The 18,374-nt window shown below is 48.2% G+C and overlaps 1 protein-coding gene across 1 annotated transcript in view; it reads right to left on the reverse strand.

Annotated features, from left to right (window-relative positions):
- LOC119461841 (frizzled-5) overlaps positions 1-14,311 on the reverse strand; it is a 63,082-nt gene extending 48,771 nt beyond the window's left edge. Inside the window, exon 1 of the mRNA XM_037723216.2 lies at positions 14,070-14,311. The gene's annotated coding sequence lies outside the window, so the exon portion shown is untranslated. The remainder of the gene's footprint in view (positions 1-14,069) is intronic.
- Between the last annotated feature and the right edge of the window lie 4,063 nt (positions 14,312-18,374).

The following is an 18,374-nucleotide window of genomic DNA, read 5'->3' on the forward strand; positions in this document are numbered from 1 at the left end:
GGATCAAATCCCGCCCGCGGCGGCCGCATTTCGATGGAGGCGAAATGCAAAAACGCCCGTTTGCTTGCGTTGTAGTGCGCGTTAAAGAACCCCAGGTTGTCAAAATTAATCCGGAGCCCTCCACTATGGCGTTCCTCATAATCAGAACTGGTTTTGGCACGTTAAACCCCAGAAAGATGTTTCCACCGCCATCAGCAGCACCCTCGACGTGACTATACTAAATATATATCTAACGCGTCGCTGATGAAAACGCCACCTTGGTTTACACAGCTGCACGACTGAATACATGCGCGGACAGCATTTCTTGCGAATTTTAACTTGGTTTAACCTTGCAATTCGATAGCAAGTGGCTTCGATTGCTCAGAGTTTCATCCGGACTTTGCAATTAGAGAAATAAGCTTCGTATCCGACAATCGGCAAGGCACCGGATGCGTAGTCGTTCTAAACCCGAGTTACTTAAAATGGTGCCGAAAAGATTAATAGGACCGAAGCGTCGAACTTCCCCACGGGATGAACAATAAGCATTTAAAACATTGCGCAATTTTTCACAGTTCGAACGCAATTACAAAGGACTGGCGTTAATCCTGTTACGGCACTGAGCGCATAGTATATGGCAACTTATGACAAGTACTGGGACTTATAGGTTCAAACAACTGCAAACTTAAGATGAAAGAGAGATAGACACAGGACACGCGTTCCCTTTCGTCCTTGTCTAAACTGTCCGTTTGTTTAAACCTGCAAGTATGACCCAACCAGCGGAGCAACACGTTCTCTGAAATATTGGGAATCTTGGGCTGAATTTACAAAGCTTTTCGTTGGAAAGTGTCCTTTGCCATTGGCTGGCCGCCTTGCTAATAATATGTACCGCATCAGTACTGACTGGAATTTGCTCTTTTGAACACTGCTAGCTTTATAAATGTTTTGTGCACCCGGGCCCTTGTCCACTTTATACGATTACGAGTGACACAAGGATACCGCATTGCCCTCCTCCACAAACATGAGCCCACGCAACAGGACGAATGGAACTTGCGGTGAAACGAAGCGCTTGCTGAATGAATATATATGCTATAGGGCGACCGGCGAGACAACGCGGGTACTGACATCTTGTTAATATGTATTATGTTGCATAAGTGTGTGTGGCTGAATTTTGGGCGTGCTTATATTTACGCGTTTAAAACATTCCTTCATGTGTCACCCCGAAGGCTGAGCGCTGGCTTTTCCGTTACCGTTGCACGTCACCACCACGACGAGGACTTTCCCTAAGTGGCCAACACGCCGTATAGCCAAACACGTACTGCTACGATATGAAGCAAAAAAGTTGTCAACTTCGAATTCCATCCCATTTCGTAGACGGATGTATATGCACTACCATGAGTCTTATTTCTGCACACACAGCTATGCAACGCAGACAGAAAACAACAATAACCTCACCGTGGTGAAAGCCGCACATCCGTTTTCCTAAGCTATAGGCTTTCAGTATGCGCGTGCGCCTTGCTGATATGGATGGCCCACTCCGCGCTTCTCAGCTCATTCTGGATGCGCAGTCATTGCAGATGTATTTCAGTTCTTCTTCCTGTCTCATACGTAAAGCGCGGATTCTCTAATACGGCGTTTTGGTGGGCGAGTGAAGAGAGGATTGAGGAGTGCGCGCAAAAGTGCGCGCGTCGCAAGAACGGCACGCCCGTCGATGCCTGTTTAAGAGTCGCGACGCCTTGCCAATGTGCTCACAGCATCCGGCCTGGCGGACGCTTCTCGGCGTTCACGAGCGCAATCGATCATCTCGTCATCCGTGTGAAACGCTTTTTATGTCCAATATCTGAGAATTTCGCCCAAGGGGCCCCTCGCTCCAAGCAAGCGACGGTGACTGCGCGTGGACGGTGGAGACTTGGGCAAACTGGAAAACCCGGGACGACACATTCATTTGAAGGAAAGCGAGGATGGGGCGACGAAGAGGAGTCTGGCTTTTATTTTTCATTGCCCTTTTCATTTCCAAGGAGCCGTGAGTTCGTTTTCTTCGCTCGAGCTTTCCCGCTCGCTGTGGGAGGCCCGCCCACCGTGTTTCAAATTGAAGCGGCGCGCTGGAAGAAGACGAAGCACGTAGCGGCGGTATCGACAGCAAGAAGAAGGACGTTTATTCCGATAGAAAGGCCGAGCTGTTCGGGGCTTCAGGGGGGGGGGGGGGTTCAATCGATTTATCGATATGCGCGTGGACGGGGGGGGCTCCGCTCGGGCTCTAGCTCTCGCCGGCGCCGCGCGCGCCGCGCCAACGACCGCGAACCGTGGGACGACGATGCCCCTCCTGCTTTGCATGCGCTCCCGTTCGGCAGACAACACACATCGCGGGGCCACCGCGCACTGCCTGCTCGAACAGCGGCTCGTCCCTCTACGGGGCCGCCAAGCTGCTGCGCGACCGACATGCGCATTCTACGTCGACGCCAGCAGCGTACGGCCGACCTTAAAGTAAAGGAGCACGAACTTCTTAAAGGACAGCTTCAGCATTTTTTTTTGTTTTTAGCATGTTAATATAAGTGATTGTTCAAATTACATATAACCTCCTGTCACACATACCTTGGAGCGCCACCTTCGTGTGGCGCCACCAGCTTGGGTGCCACCTTCGTGTGATGACATCAGAGCCTATACCCTTCGTTTACGCGAAGAGCGCCGGCACAGAGTCCTGCTTCAAGTGCCTGCCGTATAGTTTAGCTTTGCGAGCCCGCGAAAGCCTACATCATGTTCAAATGCAAGAAATTTAAGACAATCGAAGAAGCAGTTGAATACCGTACGTTGTTCAATTAAATGGTCTGTGTGCTTTAGTACTCTGTGCCAACAGGAAAAGTAATGGTTCTTGTAAGGATGACCTTTAAAAGCCGACTATACTTTCCAAGAACCCATTCCTCGGTCATCGTTCTCTGCCATAGTAGGCGCTGATGGCAGCAAGCAAAGGGTGGTCAGTTAAAAAAAAAGAAAAGAAAAGACCGAGATAAATTATACACTTGTGTGCACGACATGAAAGCGTGTATCACAACCTTTAAAATTAAATTTATTTGAAACTAAATAACTTAATTCAAGTCGTATTCGTTTTGCACGCGATCAGAGTGCGAAGGAGAACACATAGTACAACCTCAAGACACGTTGACCTCGAAAAATTGCCGGAGTTGCACTTTAAATGTTATATGCGCCATGGAAGGAGATAAAGCGCAGGCAGTTTAGGAGGCCCACAAATCCGAACCTGTGCATGAACCCCGAGCCAGCACTGTTCTTTTCCCACGGTGGGTGGCGCAGCGATTATGGTATTTCGCTGCATGCTGAGATCAAGGACGCGGGTTTGATTGCTGACCACGGCTACCACATTTCTACGAAGGCGTAACGCAAAAGTAATGTCCGTGCACTGCGGCTACAAACGTTTGGGGCCCCAAAGAGATTTGCGGCTGTTAGCGTTGAGGCATGCAGGAGTGAAGAGTTTTAGAATATTGCTTTGGTTTGTGAAAAGCGTCTTGCGCTTGCAGCGCCACTATGCTGTCAAAGAAAGAATATTATAAATATTAAAATAATCTATACCATTTTATGATAAGAAGAGTAATTTTGACTTTTGTGATTTTGTGTTTAATTACAATTTAGAGGTTATTCTATTCCCAGCAAGCCGTTTGTTGCGCTTAATTTTGAGTAAACAATTAACTTTACGTGCCTTCACCAGCCTAGCTAATCCATGTTAGGCCTACGAGCCATGAAATTGACAATCGAATTCGGAATCAGCGGCGTCTAATGAATCAATCTTCATTACACGCGTTAGTTGGGAAAGCAATAACCGCAGTCACTTCTCCTGTAGCTCACGAACTTCACGCGTTACCACCAATCGAGCCCAGTTTGGTGCTCGGTTAGAGTCGTCGCTTAGATGGTTGCCGCCATGTTTGTTGGCGCAAAGCTTTTGGGGCAGCCTTTTGGGACTCCCGCTAAATTAGTGAAATAGCGTGTCCAACGCAAAACCCAAACGCAGTTCGCGTCTCGCGCATGTGCAGTGGCTTCGATGCTATTTCTTCGGAACCCCAAAACGTTTGGGGCCCTTATTCTAAAACTATCTATTATTATTGCTGTAAGAGTGCATGTACAGTCTGAAATTATTTGAATGATGTCCATGACTGCGATTACTATAATCACTATTTTTCGTTTCACCTGTTCTATGAGCACTTTCTAATATCACGCGGCCGAGGCAACATGCAGCAGGAACAGGGCAAATGAATGAATGAATGAATGAATGCTTCAAGAGTCTATTTGTACACGGAATTAATATGCAACTTAATTATAGCGTCGGTGACTAGACGCAATTTGCACCTGGCGAGAACTTTACTCACTATTCTCTAGTGATCCAAGAGGCATACACATGTCTGAAATGAAGCCTGTCTCGCAACATTAAATGCCGCTTACAGCATATCTTCCATATATTCGACAAGCGTTGTCGTCTCAGTTGGTAAATTAAAAGGAAAGAAAGTGTAAGAAAGACGAACCCTACAGGTAGAAGTGGGCCTGACTTGCGCGCTAAGTTGCCAGTATTTTGAGAACAACTACACAGGAAATGCAGTCAAGTTAACTTGACATAATGCCTCCTCCTTTTTCGCACGCTAGAATATGGGCTATAGGAAGGTGGAGGGGGGAGGGGGGGGGGCGTTCAGAGAGGGTGAATTTTACCATTCGCGACATACCCGCGACATCTCTTCGAGATACAAGCGCATCGTGCACAAAATGCGCGGGTATTGCGGAGTAATCTCGCAATGTCAAGGCGAGCGACTACAAAAAGCGGCTCCTGACGTTAGGAGTTTCTTCCGAACAGAAAGAAAACAAACCCACAAGGAGCTTAGTGTCCCAAAACAGATCCGTATAGATTCAGGAAACTCTTTTTTTCTCGTTAACACCGACTGAGACGTGTTACGAACGTCAAGGAGACCGGTCCTCAGCGTGGTTGATGCTTTCCGTCACAGCCGACAACTGCAAGCAGCGCAGTTGTCGTATGCTCTATAAGCATACAAACTCTCTACGCTGTCAAACTGTCATTATGATTTGAACTGAATTAACGCAGGCTACCTGTATGTATTGTTTGATACTGTAATAGAATACACTATCAGCTACACACTACCCACTAGGATACTGACAGCCCACGATTGTTTATCAGCTTCTATATTTCTCGAGCTAGCGTACTTCAGCCACACGTACTGCTCCACTTTTCTGTAATTTAGCGCTAACGTTCCATTGCTGTATACATTTTCCATTTGTTGTTCTGATGTACCTTGTTTTCGCGTAATTTGACGTGCACGAATTGGTATTATTTTTCCTCGCGTAATCTGTTGGCGAATTATTTGTTGCTTAGCAAGCATTCAAATCAATCAGTAAACCAATCAATCCCTCAATACGCACTGCGTTATTACAGAACATTGCTTAATCTACATCTTCGCGCAGGTAAGCGAAGGATCGAAATGGACACGCGGCCAGCCCATTTCCACGATGCCATGCATGCACGCGCATGTGTTCACGACCTGTAATATACATATATGCTCACGATTCCCGGATGAGTATTGTGCCCTTGCGCTGCGGCAAACCAGTGACTTACACAAAAAAAAAGCAAAACGAAGAGCGAGAAAATCACCAAGAAATATAAAGCGCTTTTCGTATGCCGCTTCTGTATAGGCACCACGAAAAGTATCGTGGTTGCAAAAGCGTCGCGGCTGCGACCCATCTAGCTGCCATATCCAAAAAATTGCCAGCTCCTTGCGTTACACCGAGAGGCTGTTGCATGTTTCACGACAGGCTTTCACCGGAAGCCCTCGCTGCCTTTCTCCTCCCGATCACATGCGCTCGTACACAAAGCGCACGCGAAGTAAGCAGACGCACGGAAAGCGGGCGCGCCGTCACCGTCGCGTATACACGAAGCCTTCTTTTTTTGGAGGGGGCGTTCTCGGCTGGCATGTTTAGAAAATACGCCCTAATGAGTAATGAACGGCGTGACGTCCGCGTATTAATGGAGCGTCACTGAAGCAAGATTAATGCGCGAGTCCATTGGGCGCGCAGCGCCGCGGACTTCCGGTGTCCGTTTCCCATTTGCGATTCGCGCATCCATAGCGCACAGAGAGCGTCGCCGCATTTGGGGTCATGCTCGTCGCATGCCCCCCCTCCCCCCCTTCCATTAACCTCCGCTGGCCGCGCCGACTCCCCCGCACACCTCTCGGAAAGTAGGGCTTCCCAAAGAGAGTCTGAAATTTTCGCTAATGTGCCCCAGCAGCTCGCGTCACCCTTCCGAGCTGCAGTCTTCACGACATTTTCGAAACAATAGCCACGCTTGGGGCTGCAACCGGGTGTGCGAGGCGAACTTACGAGCCCTAGTTATTACATTATGTTACTCGTCTGGCACAATACTGCATTAATATACTATACGTCAGCGAAAATTTGTCTTTCTTCCGGGTGAAGTTCTAGACGTGCTCCTTCCTGCTTTGTCTTTGAATTTCGGACATGCCCACCGTTTCCTTTGTTTGATACTTGTAATGGCTGCCTATAAAGTTACCGCGAATATCCGCGTTTTTTTCAGCAGCCCCCCGGTGGCTCAGGGGGCTGTTCTGCTGCCGATCACAAGGACGCGGGTTTGATTCCCGGCCGCAGATATTACATTGCGATAGGGTCGACCCGCGCACGGCTTGGGACGCACGTTAAAGATAGTCAAAATTAGTCTGGAGCCCTCCACTACGGCGTCTATTAAAGCCTATGTGCTGCTTTGGGGCGTTAAATCAGTCGATACTTATTTAAACCGTGTTTATTGTCGAGCAATGCATTGTCCGAGAACTTCTGGACCGCCTCAAACATATCGCCGATAGTCATTGCTGTCGAATACGGAATAACATTCGAAACTGGGGCCGAATTCCCAAAGCTTTTCGTTCGTAAGTGCTGCTTGCCATTGGTCAGCCGCCTTCACTAATGATATGTCCAACACCACGATTGGCTGCCACCTGCTTCTACGAACAGTTTTAGCGTAAGAACTTTTTTGTGAATCCGGCCCCTGATCCAGTGCAGCGCCGAGCCGCTGAACTGACATGCTGCGCACGCTTCACATTTTGAGGAGAAAATAAAGCGTATTTTATTTTTGTCCGTATAGTTTGAAAGTGAGAGAGTCGGAAGGTCGGTGTCTGCGCACGTTGTCAAGCGTGCGGCGCGGAGGGGCCGTAATTTAGGGTGGCGCTTTCCAATTCCTTTTATAGAAAACATTGCTAGGAGGCATTGCGCTTTATCGACGATCCTTTCCAGACCGGCCCCACAGTAAATGCGCGCTGTCCGCGTTTCAAGTCGGACTTGGCAAGGTCCGAACTAGGTTGCATGTCACCGTTGTATAGCACCTCGAAGGCGTTCGCAAGCGAAGCGGGCAAGCATACATCCGAGTCCTAACTTTCCGGTGCAGCCTGCGCACAATGTTCTCTTTGCAAGGCTTGCTTTATAGTATAAAGCCCACCGCAGCGTCCGGGGTGGCACATCGCGTGAGTCCAACGGCTCATCTGAGGAGAAGCCCTGCAAGCCACAACACTGCGATAAGGAGAGAGAGAGAGAGATAAAGAAAGAAGTGTCATAGGTCCTTATGCCACACCCGAGTGAATGTGATGCGATAGCATTGTGACAACCTATCATTCGACGACTATACCTATCCTGACAGCCATCGGTGCCTGGTCACCCGTGAACCACTTCTGACATTTTACTGTCTACGAACTTATTTTCTCTTCTACCTACCTCAATTTTATACCTTTCCCTTCTTCTGCCCCCCCACCCCCATCTTTCTATTCTGTCTGCATTTATGCTTCTTTTTCTCTGTCTCACTGTTCTCTTCTGTAACACTGATATTCTCGTAGTGTTCGCGTGGTTTATGGACTATGTCAGTAGCTCACCAATAAAAAGAAGGGAAAAAAAAGAGAAGAAAGTAAACTTTGTAAGAAGGATCGCGCTGCTCCCTTCGTGGAAAAGGTACAACCGATCCCGGCGAGCGGAAGCGCTCTCCCGACGGAGCAGGGAAAACGCGAGATGGAAATTGGCCCCCGCTGTCGTCCGAGATATGGATGGCCGTCTTAGCCCGGACGGGTTGCGCGCCTCGGAGGCGATCGATGGTCGTTAGCGGACAGCCAGCCGCGGCCCGGCTGGGGCCCTCGTCTCTCGGCAGCGGGGCCTGTTTGCACACCACCCCCCCGGCCAACCACCCCCCAGCGGCTCATCATACGAGACGCCACGCGAGCCACGTCTTAGCGCTTACGGAAACCCGGAGACGAGTGGGTCCGACGGAAGAAAACACGATCGTATCACACTTGAGCGTATACGACGCACCCTCTTTCGCGCGCGTGCCAGAGGCAAGAGCCAAACGGCGATAGCGGCCGCTTGTAAAAGGCGGCAGCGATTTCTCTCCATCCGCTGAGTATATGCGGAGTGGTATAGTTCCGGCCCGATGGTTCGTGTTGCGGAGAAGAAAAGAGCTCAAAGACGAGACGGAAGGTGGGAGGCAACGAAAGAGGGACTCACAAATAAGTCCTTATTGCGCGAGCAGGAAAACGCGCACGAGAACAGGGAAAAAATAAAGGGGTGGAATTTGAAACAAGTCGAATGGGAACGCAATAACAACAGACATGAACTATTGTATGTCGTAACAAAAAGAGAGACCTGGAGTAGAAGAAGTAAACCCCATATTCTAAGGACGTATACTCTACAAATATACAGGGTGTCCCAGCTAACGTTAGCGAAGCTCTTAAAAGTAAATTATAGAATATACGAGGACGCAACCATCATAATTGAACTAGCGATAATTGAATGGAAATAATGAACGAACTTTTTAATTACTAAATTGGGGGCGCGAATATTTTATAGAAAAGTAATAATTGTGTTTTAAAACACCCGATTCAGTAGTTTTAGTGTGCTATGTCTCGCGTAAATATTTTTTTTCCCGCGTTATGAAGAAAATGTGCGAAATATGAAACACCCATGAACGTTGTTCGATCAGAAGGGAATAGAATAGAGCGAAATGAATGCTTACATTATGCCGGCATAGATTAGAACACATCAGCACAGGACAAACAAGGGAGCACAAGGACAGAGAACGCAGTCATTGTGGTCCCTAATGTGTCTTGTGCATCGCTGCTAAATGTGTTCATTAGAGTGCTTTAAAATTTCAAAAAACTGTCTGTAGTGTTCTTGGTACGTAAATACGGGAAGTGTAGAAGACGGGCAAGTTATAAGAATCCTCACACAAACCCCCCCCCCCCCCCCCCCTTCCTCGTGAACGCTCGTATACTAAGTCTGCAGTTAAGTGCATGCTCCCCATCCACGCCTCGAAACGTGAATATCTTGAAATAGTAATGCTCCTGGTACGTACCGTGTCCTAATTATCATTGACATGTAAGTGATATACATATAACGTGTTGGGAGAGGCAGCTAGCAAAGCGCCCGTTACAATGGAAGCTGGAGCGCTTAGTCTGACCGTAGGCTTGACACGTTAATGTAGATGGAAATGTGTGAGAAGCGACGCGACACTCACCTCACGGTACTGTAAAAGGTCGATGTTATGTTCGAGGTCAGAAGAAACGGCAAGCACCGAAGTTCTCGCTGTCTTGTTACTACCCTTCACACAGAAGCAACATATTTGTAGCGTTAAAATTTGACAGCCTCTACAGCATGTATGCGGCTCGTAAAATGGACACTAAGGGACCGAATTCACAAATATTTTCGCTCGTGAGTGTTGTTTCATTGGTTGGGCGCGCTCGCTAATAGTATGTCCAGCATCGCGATTGGCCGGAACTTGCTAACAGCTCTAGCGCAAGAACTTTTTTCTTTTTTTCTTTTTTTTTGTGAATACGGGACCAAAGGCCGCATTTACAAAGTTGTTCGTTAATAGGTGTTCTTTGCCATTGGCTGGCCACTTTAGCTAATATGATGCGTCCAACGCCAGGATTGACTCGAACTTGTTGTTACGAACAATTGCAGTTAAGAGCTTTTGTGAACACGAACCCAGATCGTTTAGGCAACTTTCCCACATGCGCAGTGCTTTCGTTTGTGGGACGATTTGATGGCTCCTAAATGCGTGCTCTAACTCTGGCGATGCTCCGTCACGCCCCGCAAAGGCACAATGTAGCGAGTTGCCAAACAGCCACAACAGTAACGATCACAGATGATTCCGCACATCGCCGAGAGCCGTCCCGAGCCAACACATTTGCTCCACGGCGGCTTCCCCATTCAGCGGCGAGTATTACGTGCAAGCTGAGAGAAAAAAAAAAAGAAAGGCCGACGAAAAAGAAAAGCAATTGCTCGAGCTCCTGTCTCCGTCCGGGTTGATTCATCTTTTCCGGGGAGCGCAAGTTGTTTTGCTTTCGATCTGACTCCGGCGCTTCTCCGCCCCAGCTGGACCACTCCCGTTTCGAAGCCAGCTCGTAATGTGAGTCGCCTGTCTATATGGCCCGCTCAATAGTCGCCCAGTTGCTTCTAAAAGCGCCACCACGGTGATGGCCTTTGGTGGGAATGAAAGAAAACAAAAGACTCTCGCTTACTTTCTAAGTCCTGATGTATTCTTTTCTTTCTCCGCCAAATGCCGCGGCGATGGCTCGAAATAATGAAACCCATTTCTTTTTCCATGGCCATCTCGCGTGTCGAGAATACACTGCGCGGCTCTCGAGTGTGGACGAGCACGCGAACTTATATACATCCCGCACCCATTCAACAGCGCGCCGACTAAGGCGGCACTTAGTCAGGAAAGAGGGAGAGAGAACAAGCTGTCTACGCCTGTGGCGACAACAAACGGGCGTGTAAATGTTGTTTGACATGTCGTGAGAGCATCAGACAAGTTCGGCAGCTGCTCGATACAGCTGTTATTTTGCTTTTTTTTTTTCTTTCTTCCGAAAATGTATGCGGCGAGTGGAAACAGAAGAACGGGCTTGCAGAGTGCCGGCCACGGCACAAAGTCGCGTAAGTGCAAAGAGACGCTCGCTAATGCTTCGCTCGCGTCGGACGTTAGCAATCCTCACTGCGACAGAAAAGAACATTGGACTAGCTCCCAGACACTCCTGGAATAGTGCGACACGTTGGTACACCGTTAAAAAAATAGGTTGAATGTGTATGGTATTATGGTATTATGTGCAAACACGTCTCGCAAAGCTGGGACGGCGGGAGGTTGCGCGTTGCTTCCAGAGTCGGGCAGCGATGCTGTGTGGAGAAGCCAGCTTATTGGTGTTCTCGCATCTGCGGCGCGGGAGCAGTTCGTTCCTCAGAAATGATGCTGCGTATCCGCCACAAAGTTGCTTCGTGCTGGTAGGCCCAACTTGCTCTTTCAACGACGTCAGAGTACTCTACAAGCTAAACTCAGCCTACTAGATAATAAGAGTGCTCTCAGAGGAAAAGATCCTGGGACAATGGCCTATGCATTCTTGCATGCGAAAGGCCACAAAAGCCCTTCTGCACTTCTTGAAGGCGATTGGACTGTATGAGCGCTTGTGACAGTGGACCTTCCTCTGCGACTGACTATTATTTTTTTTTCTCGCTCCTTCTTAGCTATTCTTCCCCTTTCCCTCTCCCAATGCGTAGGGTAGCCAACCGGGCTCGTCCTTGGTTAACCTCCCTAATTTTCCCTTCTCGTTTCTCTCTCTCTCTCCCTCTTACCCTGTATAAACCTTCCATAAACCTTCCACCACATTGCGGTTTTCCGCCGAACTCACAGATCACCCACGGTTCGCGCTATCCTGGCTGCTGCAGATTGTGCGTTCACGTTTCTTAATCGCCCAGGGATTCACTCAGTGGCTTGCGCACTCCTTTGTAGGTTGAAATATTCGAAAATTCTACTTTGTGTTAACACTAGCAGGCCTCAATTCGCTCTTACCGAACTGTCAGGTTCTATATCTGCAAAGACATTGCCGTCATGGTCTCAAGCTAAAGGTGCTCGTATTGTACATAAATATCAACTATTGCCTATAAGAATGGAGTTAGTGACGGGTTTCCATGTGTTCATTTCAATACAACCTCGCCGGTTCTTCAGCGTATGAAAGGTACTCTGCGCTCGCGACATTATTAAGCGGCGTGGGCGCAGCAAGATGTGAGAGTAACGACGACTTAAAAGCTACAGACAACACAAAAGCTAGCAGTACAAAACTGCCGTCTGAAAGGGCAATCAATTATGGCTGTTTCGCACATTATCGCACGCCCACGCGGAAGTCTGTGCGGAAAACAATATTTTATGGCGTCAGAATGAATACAAGCTACGCTACCGTCGTTGCCAAAACCAGAGTAATAAATTGCGTTTTATATCAGAGAGACGCCAAACATGACGCTGAAAGAAATTCCGTGAATGTTCTTTGGTCGACTATAGCTAAATACCCTGAAAAACAACGCTGCCTGGAAACGGTTTATGGAGAGGTACGTGAAGAAGTCATCTGAAAATGATTCCACGTTACCGATGACGGCATCGAGATCATTTTCTATATCATCAACACCGCTTGCTTGGATAACAGTATCCCATTATGACCAAGCCGGAAAATGAAGATGATTTAACATACATCTCTCCTACCTTAAAAATTTTGTCTTCTACCGTTAAATAACACGTTTTCCTTCGCTTTAGAACTGAAGAATGCGTGACGTATTAACTAAGCTTATTATATGTCACTATTTCAATTTTCTTTAATATTTAGCAAGCGTAAAACATATGCGCTTTGTAGCGATTATGGTCAGAGCGTAAGGACATAAGAGCTACCTTAAGAGACAAAAAAGAAAAGTCAGACTTTGTAAAAAACAAGCTGTAATACGTGAGCACAACTCGCCCGCTAAAAGCCAAATATATAGTTCGGTAAGTTACAAAATAATTTCAACCACTGAAAGACAGAAATTAAAAGCTGGCTAGAAAGAGAGATAATGGACCGAAACGTACTACGGAGTCCTTATTCAACGACGCAAACCAACGAACTTGCACCAAAATTACCACGTGCTTCCCGTAAAGCCTATATTTTCCTTTTTGCCGATCGCATTATAACCCGGCTTTCAAGAACCGATTACACTAGCTTAACCAGTCTAACACGGACAAGCGCGAAACTAAGTAGTGCGCAAAGAGCAGTTGTAGTTTGCGGGAGAACTATAAACATTGAACGTGCCGCGACGCGATACACCAATTGTACAACAAAAATACAGATTGTATCTTCCAATCTGAACTGCTTCACAAATGACCTAGCGCACCGATCCAGCACACCGTTACCCGCCAACGCCTCGTGCTCGAAGCAAGCTCCAATTAGCAGGTATTGATATATATGATAGCACCCATCGGACGCGTCTTTTCAGTCCCAAACGTGCTCTTTACATAAGCAACCAAAATGTTTTTCTCGAGATGAAGTACTTGGCTCTCAGAGCGAAGTATTTCATCTTGAGAGGGTTGGATACCGCGCAGGTATCGGTCGAACAAACTCAAAAGTTTCAAAACCGTTCTGCCGGTCACTTTGGCATGTCTACAATAGGTGCTTTCCGAGGAGACGGACAGGAGTGCGGGGTTGAACAGGCACAAGCGAACGCTCTATCCCTACAACCATGCTATACGTAGAAAAGGGGAGGTAAGGTGGCGCGACGTTGGGGACGTGGGTGGAGCCACAGAGACAAGGGAAGCGGGGGCAACGACCGGTTGCAGGGAAACAAGTACGGGATACGGTTTTTCCCGCAAGGCCCACTCGTAGGAGGGCGCAGATATTCCGCGCCAACATGATTTACCAGAACGGTGCCGCAAACAAAGCGACACGAAGCACAGCACACATGGGTGTCAACACACATGCACGATGTCCCCAACGAGCGCTCGTGGTGGTGTCGCAGCGGCTGTGTCGTGAAGGGGCTTTGCAATCGGGCGCCAATTGAAGCTTCCAACGGAGCTAGCGGGCAGCCGCTGTGACAACACCGACGCCGCTTCTCCGATCTGCGGACACGACGAGCCACCGAACGGATCCATTGCCGAGCGGGGTCGCGCACACAGGGCAGCGAACCCGGCGAGGAAAGCCCGGGTTGGGGACGCGCGTCTGCGGCTGGAAGCGCGCGCGGCGTGGGCGACTCACCGGCATGCCACACCTTGGAGCGGCGGAGATCGATGGGTGCCGGCGTGCGCCGCGTGCAGCGGAATAGGTCAGCCTGGACAGGTGGAGGTCCGCGGTTCGCGGTTGCCGGCGCGCACGGACTGTGGAACACTGGAGGCAGAGTCGTCCCGGTCCTTCGCACGCGCGCTGCGGCAGCCACTCCCAGAGGCAGCGGCCACTCTGGCTGCTCAATATACCGGCCGACTCTTCTCCCGATCGCTCCGAGCGTCGGCGTCGCCCTCTCCCGCCACTGTCGCCCCTAGTGTCAGGCGGCCGAGGCGGTTGCCACGGCGACCGGACGGCGGCTCCGTCGCCTAGGCAACGGCACGCCGGAGGAACCTGCATCGCGGCCGGCACCGGCACAGGATGCAACCTGGATGAAGGGGGAGCACCTCGGCGAATTTATTTTATTTCATTTTTCGCCTACGCCTCACGCATTCGATCAACATCCGCGGCTCGTTTTTGCCTTCACCGGCGGCGCCTAACGTTACGAGGGACTCCAGAGCGGGCGCCCTTGTCGCGTTGTCGCATCGCGCCGACCCGCCCGGCCGCTTTTGACTCGCGCGCGCGCTCCTCTGCTTGTCACATGCGGGCAAGTACGGAGTCGCGCTCAACATAAAAAAAAAGAACACTTTATATCAAAGTTAGCGTTATGAGGAAAAATCTTTTGAAGGAAATACGTGAAATCAGGGTGGAAAAGTGAGAAAACAAAACAAAAGAAACGATAAAGCTATGCAGACGATATTGCTCTGTGAAAAAGCGGCCCTTCACACCTTGGCCCGCGGCTTCGTGCAAGCTTGCAAAGAGCTCTGAACGCGACTTCGGCGTACTTTGGGGAAGTTGGCCGGCAGATATCGATCACCTGCTAAGTCGGCTGCAATAGCATACCACCCTAAACAACGCGCTCGTCGAACAATGAGCCGACTGTACCTTGACGAAACGCCGATAAGCTGGGTGCGACAACACCGTTATTTGGGCCGTAATTGTGGATGATCGCATCTCTTGGCGTCCTGCCTTTAAATTCGTACGACACAAATCGCAATCCATTCTTAAGTATGTGGCCGCCTTGACTGCTAGAGGTGCTGGCTGCGACCAAACAACGGCTCTGCAGGTGTACCAGTCATCTGTACTCCCAGGCATGATGTACGCGTTACCTGTCCTGAACGAATACTATACCTAGTTTGATGGCCCAACTGGAACGAGATCATCGTGTTGCCCTTCGACTAATGCTGGGATTACCTCGTGAGGCGCAATCTGTTCCATTACTCACTGAAGCGCATCAGTTACCCATGAGGCTGCAAGCAGACCAGAGAGATCTATGTATCATATTGAGCGTATGCACCGCGCATCGAATTTTCATTCGCTCCTTGATCATCTGATTCACCACCAGTTTTCTAGCACAGGAAAAATGGGGACATTATTTATAAACACTTCTAATATTTATGAACATGCTGCGTCAGTTACGCCTCCGCCTCCGAAAGATATCACTAAACACGTATTCCCCATTTACCTTAAAATCCCTGACATACACAAAAAGTCTGATATGCCTGTTTCGGCAATATTCCAATTGGCTCAGTTGCACATGTTCGAAAGATTTCCAGATTATCTTCAAATGTTCACAGATGCATCTGTACACAGCGACGGTCAAGGTGCCTCTGCAGCTTTTTTTCTGTCCTTCGACAGAAGTACGACGTATATTTCGTATACCCCATCCAGCGTCCTCAACAACTGCGGAGCTAGCAGCAATTAATGTTGCACTGAAATACGTGCAAGAGGAGGTAACCACATCGAAGATTGTCATCTTTACGGACTCCCGCGCTGCACTTAGCAGATTACAACGCAATCATATTGATTGTCCAGTTGTGCGCAGGATTACTGACTCTGTCAACAAAATTTCATCACGTGGGGTATCTCTCGTTGCTCAATGGATACCTTCACACGTATGGATCGCCGGATCGGCTGGCATCAACTTGCACTCATAACGACTGTGCTTGCCCTGAAATTTTGTGCAAGCTTGATGACGCTCGTCTGCTGATTCGTCGCCACCTACTCAAGCAGCATGCAGACCAGCGCGTCGCAAATGGAACGTTCCCGCCCCGTGTTCGCGGTCGAGGCTTGTCTCGTCGCGCTTGAGCGCCACGACTCAAGCTAAGGGTTGGCTGTGTGAACGTGTGCAAACGTTTATACAGACAAGGACGTACGTGTGGCCAGTCCATCGTGTACGTCTTGCGGTTGCTGCGAGACACTTCAGCACCTGATATTGGAGTGTCCCGCTTTCAGTGCACAGCGCATGTCGCTAGTGAGGGACTATCATTTCCTTGGCCTGCGGTGTACCACACTAGACGAATGTTTGTACCACAGTGGTTGTGAGTCTCGACGCGATCAGGCTCATCGCGCTCTCCTTACTTTTCAAGACGTAACGAACTTAGGGGCACGTTTGTAACCCAGAAACTATTTCTTCTATTTAACATTCATTAGTAGCGTGACCTGCAGTGACGGGCCCTACTGTGTGTACGAACCTGTGCTGTGTGTTCTGCTTTATTCTTTGAGATTTGTCATTTCGCTCTTTCTTTCCTCTTTCCTCCCCTTCTTCCTATATCTTCCGTTTCTATGTTTCGGTCTCCTCCTTTCTGAAGAGCAGGCAGGCGTTGTGCCCCTTCCGGTGGCAGTTGCCAGCCTGCTCCTCGCTTTCGCTTTCCTGTCGAGTGTCTATATGTTTTCAAATCAAATAATAATAATAATAATAATAATAATAATAATAATAATAATAATAATAATAATAATAATAATAATAATAATAATAATAATAGTTTGTGTGTAGCATAAGGAAAGAGAGAGAGAGAGAGAGAAAGGAGAAATGCAGCGAGTTTAACCATAACGGAAAATCTGGTTTCCTATCCTACACCCTGGAAATGGGAAAATAGGGAGCGAGAGAGGGGCGCAGCAAAGACACGTGATTACCGCTGGTCACGATCACCGCGCGCTATCACAGCAGATGATCATGAGCAACACAACGAACGCCAATTAAGCTAAAGTAGTTTGTGCAGGTCTGTGTCATAAAAATTCTCTAGGATAGAGAGCTCCTATTCGGTGGATATTGTCAAAGAATCCAGCAACTTTCCGTCCTAAAATTTTCCTATTTTTCTTCCATTTTGAATAAGTAGCGCGTTAGGCATCTCTGACACTGTTCGACTGTCGTAGAGCCGTAGACACGTGAGAGCGCGGAATTTCTGTAGTTTTTCTGTTGTTTTTTTTTTCCTACTTCCGTTGCGCTGTCAAGGAATACGCCAAAGGACAAATACAGTGGGACCATTTGAACGCGTTTGCGAACATGCGTGACACCAGCGTGCGTTAACTATAGCTACAAACTGCCCGTCATAAATAGGAAGTAACACACACATGCATCCACGCTCGTGAGCCAGTACGCACTTTGATTATGTTTGTTGAACTTAAAAGAAGGTAAAATCTAGTGACTGTAGCAAGGAAATTTTTATTTAGGCATTCGATATTCTTATAAACATCTTTGAATATTGCAAAATTAAAGAAAAAATACTCATGTACCAAGTTTTCAACTGTGTAACTCAGTAATAAATAATAATATCACTATGTAGGATATACATATCGCTATGTAATAATTATGTCGGATAGCCATTCAACAAAGAGCACATGCGCGAAATTAAACACGAAATTAAACAGGGCTATCACAACGGTGTCTACACGTGCGCGCGAAAAAGAGCTTTCTATTGTACAGGTTGATCGACGCATTGCTGACACAGTCACTCCCTCTCTCCGATATGAAAAATTCTTCAAAATCAGTCGAGCGTTTGTGTTATTTTCTACTCCTACCAAGAAACATTGTCTTCGCTAAATCGGGAATCAGAAGGGCATGTGAAGAAATGCCCAGCTAAAGAAGTCTTTTCTTTCCTCTTTATATTCTGCAAGTTTTAAAATCGCCCTATCGTTAATGCACCGTCCAATTTAGCCTATGTAGACCTTCCCGCAAGTAAGTGGTATTTGATATACCACGCCGACGGGGCAATTCACGAAGCGCATTACGTGCTTTCTGTCGCAAGCCGCTGTTCTTTCCCACAAATGGCGGGAACAAAGCTTTGACATCTTCTTTGGGGCCGATAGAACAAGTGGGACCCCATACTTGTATGCATTATACACCTATTATCATACATGCTGCTACATTTTGAGTACTTGAGGATTTTGCAAAAGTCTTAAGTAGGACTTTCGCAATATCCTCAAGCATCGTAACAAATTCACGAAAGCTGTCAACTTACA

Source organism: Dermacentor silvarum, chromosome 1 (assembly GCF_013339745.2).
Source record: "Dermacentor silvarum isolate Dsil-2018 chromosome 1, BIME_Dsil_1.4, whole genome shotgun sequence".
Taxonomy (NCBI): domain Eukaryota; kingdom Metazoa; phylum Arthropoda; class Arachnida; order Ixodida; family Ixodidae; genus Dermacentor; species Dermacentor silvarum.